This window comes from Nerophis ophidion, linkage group LG06 (genome assembly GCF_033978795.1).
Source record: "Nerophis ophidion isolate RoL-2023_Sa linkage group LG06, RoL_Noph_v1.0, whole genome shotgun sequence".
Taxonomy (NCBI): Eukaryota; Metazoa; Chordata; class Actinopteri; order Syngnathiformes; family Syngnathidae; genus Nerophis; species Nerophis ophidion.
In genome coordinates this window covers 55,285,934-55,294,444 of record NC_084616.1, presented here as the reverse complement: position 1 = coordinate 55,294,444, position 8,511 = coordinate 55,285,934, and positions in this window count along the sequence as shown.

The following is an 8,511-nucleotide window of genomic DNA, read 5'->3' as shown; positions in this document are numbered from 1 at the left end:
ACGCACTAACCCCTCTTCCACCAAGAAGCCTGGGTTAGTGCATCTGCCTCACAAAATTCAAAGGTCCTGAGTAGTCCTGAGGGCTCGGGATCTTTCTGTGTGGAGTTTGCATGTTCTCCCCGTGACTGCGTGGGTTCCCTCCGGGTACTCTGGCTTCCACCTCCAGAGACATGCACCTGGGGATAGGTTGATTGGCAACACTAAATTAGCCCTAGTGTGTGATTGTGAGGGCTTCACGGTGGCAGAGGGGTTAGTGCGTCTGCCTCACAATAAGAAGTTCCTGCAGTCCTGGGTTTAAATCCAGGCTTCGGATCTTTCTGTGTGGAGTTTGCATGTTCTCCCCGTGAATGCGTGGGTTCCCTCCGGGTACTCCGGCTTCCTCCCACCTCCAAAGACATGCACCTGGGGATAGGTTGATTGGCAACACTAAATTGGCCTTAGTGTGTGAATGTGAGTGTGAATGTTGTCTGTCTATCTGTGTTGGCCCTGCGATGAGGTGGCGACTTGTCCAGGGTGTACCCCGCCTTCCGCCCGATTGTAACTGAGATAGGCGCCAGTGCCCCCCGCGACTCCAAAAGGGAATAAGCGGTAGAAAATGGATGGATGGGGGTGTGATTGTGAGTGTGAATTTATCTGTGTTGGCCCTGCGATGATGTATGGAGACAAAGCTGTTAGCCACTTGTCAGTCAGGGGACTAAGAATTAATAGTGTCAGCCAGAGAAGTTTAGGACCCACGTCAAAAGGCATTAATGTGCATTTGCCGATTATATACTTTTTTTTTTTTTTTCGATAAGTGGCCGATCAATCAGCACATTTCTAATAATAATGTTTTGTTTTGATACTGAGATGTATGTGATTATCAAGCTATTTACTTTGTGTTATGGAACTGCACTGTAACCTAATAGGGGTTACATACTGTAATTGTTGACGCACTCATGAATGCAGGTATACTTAATGATGTTTGGATTTATTCAGAAATGGAAGATTTTTAAAGGAGACAGAAATATAATTACAGTTTTAATTTAACACGTTTTGGCTTTTATTAGCTGCATACAATAATAACAAAATCATACTATTACAATCAATATGTGTGCTTATTTGCAGAATAATAAAATGTATGATGAAATGACTTATAGGCCTGCTGAAACCCACTACTACCCACCACGCAGTCTGATAGTTTATATATCAATGATGAAATATTAACATTGCAACACATGCCAATACGGCCTTTTTAGTTTGCTAAATTGCTATTTTAAATTTCCTGGGAGTTTTTTCTTGAAATAGTCGCGTAATTATGACGTGTACGCTTGACGTCACGGGCTGTTAGGAAATATGAGCGCTGAGCACACTAGGGATGCGCAGGTAGACAATTATATCATCCGCAACCGCATCACCAAAGTCGTCATCCACCCACCGTCCACCCGAACCAACATTTTATCAGAACCGTACCCGCCGGCCAACCGCCCGCTGAAATACATCAGAGGTCGGCCGCCTATACCACTCACAGAGCTATTTAAATCTGTTTCACATAGTAATGAAGACAATTGGAGCCGCTATGTTCTCGCGACAATCCAATATCGTTCATTCGGATGACAAGAATATGGGCGTGCTGTGAAGCCATTACCTTAGACACCTTCAACAACATGTACGAACCGATTGTTAGTCCAGCAACATGTTGTGTGCAGCTTCCGCAATTACACGTACAAGATTGAAAGGCATACTGGGTGATACAGAGTACACTGATGGTTGTGATATAAACAACTTTAACACTTACTAATATGCACCACGCTGTGAAGCCACACCAAACAAGATTGACAAACATATTTCGGGAGAACATCCTCACAGTAACACAACATAAAGGCAACACAACAAATACCCAGAATCCTTTGTATCCGTGACTACCCCTGAATATATTTTACACCCCAGCGCCCCCAACCCCGCCCACCTTACCGACGCACAGGGAGGTGGGGGTGGGAGGGTGGCGGGGTTTGCTGCTAGCGGGGTGTATAAAATAGTCAGGGATTGTCACGGACACAAAGCATTCTGGGTATTTGTTGTGTTGCGTTTATGTTGTGTTACTGTGAGGATGTTCTTACGAAATGTGTTTGTCAAAGCCAATGGCTTCATAGCACGCCCTATTACTTATTATCCGGGTGACTGTCTGCAGTCATTCTAGAGAATAATAGTGTCTCCTATTGTCTTCTTCGCTTTGTGACACGGGTCTAAAATGGCTCTTTGACTGGCAAAGGATACCAATCCCAGAACCATGTTTATCAAATATTTCCGGATGGTTCAGCCGCCACCCGAACAAATCGAATTAAAAACTATTTTTTCGTCATTTCATCCGCCCGACCCGCGGTTTATCCGCGGACTCCGCGGATGAGACCGCAAACCGCGCATCTCTAGCACACACACACAGCTAAAAGTCGTCTGCTTTAACCGCATAATTACACAGAATTTTGGAGATCTGTGTTGCTGAATCCTTTGCCATTTGTTCAATTAATATTGGAGAAGTCAGACTAGAAAGATGTAGTTGGGAAGCTTTAGCCTTTAGCCACACAAACCCACGGTGATTCTTTGTTTAAAATTCACGGAGGTGAAACTTTACTATGGATCATAGCGAACATGGATCCCAAACGAATATCAACCAGCAGGTTTCGGTGAGAAAATTGTGGTAAAAAGTCGCTTCTTACCGGAGATCAGCTGAGCTTGTGCCGCCCATAAAGCTGCCGTCGACTCCCCTGAGACACTGCGCGTCAACACACCCGTGGACACACACCTCCCACTATCAGGTACTGTTAAACTCACTAAAACACTAGCAACACAACAGAAAGATAAGAGATTTCCCAGAATTATCCTAGTAAATGTGTCTAAAAACATCTGAATCCGTCACAATGCAATCGAGTTTTTTTTTTTTTCTAGTCCGTCGCTATCAATATCCTCAAACACAAATCTTTCATCCTCGCTCAAATTAATGGGGAAATTGTCGTTTTCTCGGTCCAAATAGCTGTTTTTGTTGGAGGCTGCCATTAAAAACAATCTGAAGATGTGAGGAGCCATCAACGTGTGACGTCATTGTCTGCGACTTCCGGTAAAGGCAGGGCTTTTCTGTTAGCACCGAAAGTTGCAAACTTTATCGTGGATGTTCTCTACTAAATCCTTTCAGCAAAAATATGGCAATATCGCAAAATGATCAAGTATGACACATAGAATGGACCTGTTATCCCTGTTTACATAAGAAAATCTCATATCAGTAGGCCTTTAATGGAAAAAGTGCATAAAAGGTTATGTCATTTGTATTTAGAGTAATTACGTGTAAACTCATATCTGTCTTTTGTTACCATAAAACCAAATTATGCTGAGCATTAATGGCATGTGTGTAGTTGTCACTAATACAATTTATATTTCTTCAAGCCCACATGCTCGTGAAAAAAGAACAGTAATTCAACCTTGTCGCATTACACCCTAACACGTGTGTTTGCATCACAGAGAATCCACCCTGTGTGCTTTTATCGGTTTTGGTTGGGAATCCAGATTATTCTCACATCTCATCGAGGACAAACAGGAGAGCAAATCATTCTCTTCAGTGAGAAGAGACAAACAGGTCAATATTGCCTATCAATAATGAAAGAGCAGGAATGCTGCTTGCTTCTCAGACAGAAAGTCGACACTAATTTATATATACAGTATATCTATAGTGCTGTGTAAACTGTATGCTTTGTGTTTTCATATCTGTGTGCAATCCTGATGTGTGGCTCGATACTGAAATATCGAAACCACCGATACCACATCATTGTGCTCTGATATCAATTCCCAAATTAGAATTTTGATACTTTGATACAGTGTAAAGTAACTAAATCATTGTGATCTTCTCCAAATGAACGCGATTGGTCGTAACTTCTTTTTCTTCCACCTAGATAAGTACGCATTGTGCAAGTGCAGCGGCATGCTCTGCTTAGTCATTCAATCTGTCATTTATTTATTGAATACAACAATTACTGGCAATTAAAATGAGTCACTTAGTAATATAAAACAGAAAGTTTATATGTATCCTTGTAGGCTTTTAGGAGAAATGTATATACATACAAAGTTGAAGATAAATAAGGTAACGCATGCAGTGTGGAATCATTAGTTTCAACCTGTGATCTTATATTGTTTAAAGATGATTCCCAAGAACAGCAACACTTGAAATTGACTACTTTTTTACATTTTACCAGACATATTAGGTATATTTGATTAATACTGTTTATTGTTATATTCGTAGATACTTGTTAGAAACAAAGTTTATTTCCAGCCATGAACGAAATGATTATTAATTTGCACCATGGAGGGACATTAACACTTGCAAGAACATTACATTACATGGAGGATGCCTTTGTTTTTTTGTCGCTGTGAAATTTGCGCGACACCGGTAATACGAGAGTCATATCGTGATAATGCACGATATGACTCTCGTATTACCAGTTGTATTGTCGCCCAAGGCACAGTATGATTTGTTGTGGTGTAAGTACACCCTCAGTTGTGTAAAAAAAAAAAAATCCTTAAACATTTTAGGATAGGAGATACTTTTTTTTGCCCCGCAATGAAGGAAAAAAGTTAAACTTAATGATAAAACTGGTACCGCCTATGCACACCTAAGTCAGTGGTTCTCAAATGGGCGTATGTGTACCCTTGGGGGTACTTGAAGGTATGCCAAAGGGTACTTGAGATTTTTCAAAAATATTCTAAGAATATCAACTATTCAAAAATCCTTTATGAATATATTTATTGAATAATACTTCAACGAAATATGAATTTAAGTTCATAAACTGTGAAAGGAAATGCAACAATGCAATATTCAGTGTTGACAGCTAGATTTTTTGTGGACATGTTCCATAAATATTGATGTTAAAGATTTATTTTTTTGTGAAGAAATGTTTAGAATTAAGTTCATGAATCCAGATGGATCTCTATTACAATCCCCAAAGAGGGCACTTTAAGTTGATGATTACTTCTATGTGTAGAAATCTTTATTTATAATTGAATCACTAGTTATTTTTATATCTTTTTTTCCAAATAGTTCAAGAAAGACAACTACAAATGAGCAACATTTTGCACTGTTATACAATTTAATTAATCAAAAACTGATGACATAGTGATGTATTTTACTTCTTTATCTCTTTTTTCAACCAAAAATGCTTTGCTCTGATTAGGGGGTACTTGAATTAAAAAAATGTTCACAGGGGGTACATCACTGAAAAAAGGTTGAGAACCACTGCCCTAAGTACCCATTTTATACACCAAAGCTCAAACTGTTGTTATGATCGATACCAAAGGTGTAGTAACAATCATTTTGCTCATAAAGCGTACATATTGCATAACAAAAAGATTATTTGATGGACAACTGTAAAGTATGTAAGATATTTGTCCGTGGGAGAACATGAATAAATGATGAGATTTAAACATTTTGATGTGAAGGTAATGTTTCTGTGAAAAAACAGATATTAAAGACAGCCTTGTCGCAGTACACCTTAACATGCGTAATATTGCTTTGAGAAGAGCAACACTTGAAATTGACAACATTTTTACATTTTACCAGACACATTAGGTCGATTTGCACAATCTGGTAGTTTTGCACAAAGTATCAGTTTATCGCCAATACCAACCGGAATTTTACTCCATATCAGATCAGAAAGAAAATCAGTGGTATTGCACATTACTAGTGTGCAAATGTGATGTTCCTCAATGTAACCTGTTTGACATGTCCAAAACGAAACAAACCAATGCCAGTAGGTATTTTTAACTAGCTTGTTTATTTCTGTCTGCACTGCTGGCACTGGACGGCTTCAGCCATATTTGCAAGAAACACAGTGTGAAAAATCCATTACGATCAATGTGTCAGAGAATTTCTATTCAACATGTTTCTACGGAGCAGAATGCTGAGTAGCGATGTGGCAGCCTCTTCTTTCTAAACTGCAGATTAAAGTGACCTCTGGACTTGTGCCGCTGATGTTTTTGTAATTAACTTGTCTTGCCAGTCTGATAAATGACACACAGACACTTTCTTTCCTATTGCTGCTCTCGGCTTCAGACCTGATGCAGTAAAGTTTGCCGACAGCTTTGTGACACATTCAGCAGTGCTGCCGTCTGAATGGTTGAAGATCACATCCAGCTTTTACCCTTGGAGGGTCTTAACTCCCAATTAGACTCCCTTTTAAAACCCCTCACTGCTACTGTATCTCTCCAGCGTGATTACATTCCTCATTTTAGCGAATGTATTTGCATGTAATTATCGTATTACCAATGTGTGTAAAGTAAAAAATAAAGATAAAAAAGTTAATGAAACAGAACATCAAACACAACATCCAATTGCGATTTCAAGGAATATGTCCTATCTGAGTAAATGTATTATATTACACTACCCAGAAGTCTAACATGGCCCCAGATGACAGAAATTGTAATTCACTTATTATGTACGTATGTGTAAAAACTGTTGTTGATACATCACAGCATATCATAGCAATCCCTACACATGCACATTTTACCCCTTGTGGATATAAGCAGTACAGTGATGCTCAATCTGATTGGATCCTTTTTCACTGCACAGTAAACTACAGTGAATCCGGAAAGTATTCATAGCGCTTCACTTTTTTCACATTTTGTCATGTTACAACCTTTTTCCAAAATGGAATAAATTCATTTTTTTCCTCCAAATTTTACACACCAGACCCCATAATGACTGTAAAAATGTTATTATTATTATTATTTTTTTTTTTTAGAAATGTTTGCATTTTTTTCATTTTAAATAATCATAGAAAAATAGAAATCACAAATACAAAAAAGTATTCATGGCCTTTGCCGTGAAGCTTAGAAGTGAGATCAGGTGCATCCTGTTTCAACTGATTATTCTTGAGATACGTACAGCTTAATTGTAGTCCATCTGTGGAAATTTCAGTTGTTTGGACATGATTTGAAAACGCACACACCTATCTTTATATAAGGTCACACACTTGACACTGCATGGCGGAGCACAAACCGAGAATGAAGTCTGAGAAATTGTCTGTCGACCGCTGAGACAGGATTGTCTCGAGGCACAAATCTGGGGAAGGTTACAGAAAAATATTTGCTGCTTTGAAGGTCCCAATGAGCACAGTGGCCTCCATCATCCATAAACAGAAGACGTTTGGAACCACCATGACTCTTCCAAGAGCTGGCCGGCCGTCTAAACTGAGCGATTGTGACCCTGATCAAGGAGGTGACCAAGAAGCCGATGGTCACTCTGTCAGAGCTGCAGCATTCCTCTATGGAGAGAGAAGAACCATCCAGAAGGACAACCATCTTTGTAGCAACCCACCGATCAGGCATGTATGGTATAGTGGCCAGATAGAAGCAATCCCTTAGTAAAAGGTTTGCCAAAATGCACCTAAAATACTTTCAGACCATGAAAAACAAAATTATCTGGTGTGATGAGATAAAGATTGAACTCTTTGGCGTGAATGCCAGGCGTTATGTTTGGAAGACACCAGGCACTGCTCATCACCAGGCCAATACCATCTCTACATAGTGGCAGCATCCTGCTGTGGGATGTTTTTCGGCGGCAGGAACTGGGAGACTAGTCAAGATAGAGGGAAAGATCAATGCAGCAGTATACAGAAACATCCTGGATTAAAACCTGTTCCAGAACGCTCTTGAACTCAGACTGGGGCAACGATTAATCTTTCAGCTGTGACGGTTCGCTGGCATTGTGGTGCGGGTTCGTTCTCTCAATGATGCAGTCGGATTTGGGCACAGCGTGAAGGTAAAAAATTATGATTTATTAACACTAAAATGCAGACTAAGAACAGAAAACTTGCACTAGGCATAAACAGGCGAAACAAAGAGCTAGCATGGGAGCTAGAAAACAGGAAGCATAGCGCGGAAGCTAGCAAGTACAAAAACAGTCTTTTACCAGAGTCAGGAATCAGCGTCGTCACTTGTTGCATAAAACAAAAACTAGGAAGCGAGGACGAGTAAATGGAAAAGGCAGGCTTAAATACAGACAGAGATTAAAAACAGGTGTGAGTCAAAAACAATGCGTAACTATAGCAACAGAACAAACAGGAAGTGCCACCAGGAACTAAGGAAGTCAAAAACCAACAGAATAGGATAGATACAAAGATGGAACCAAAACCAGAATAAGACATGACCCGGGCAGTGGATCATGACATCAGCAGGACAACGACCCGAAGCACAAAGCCAGGATATCAAAGAAATGTCTTCAGGACAACTCCGTAATTGTCCTTGAGTGGCCCAGCCACAGCCTGGACTGGATTCCGATTGAACGTCTCTGGAGCGATCTCAAAATGGCTGTGCATCGACGCTTCCCATCCCACCTGGAGGAGCTTAAGAGGTGCTGCAAAAAGAAATGGGCAAAGAGGAATGGGCAAATCTGCCCAAAGTGTGCCGAGATTGTGGCATCGTATTCAAAAAGACGTGAATCTGTATTTGCTGCCAAAGGTGCATCAACAAAGTATTGAGCGAAGGCCATGAATA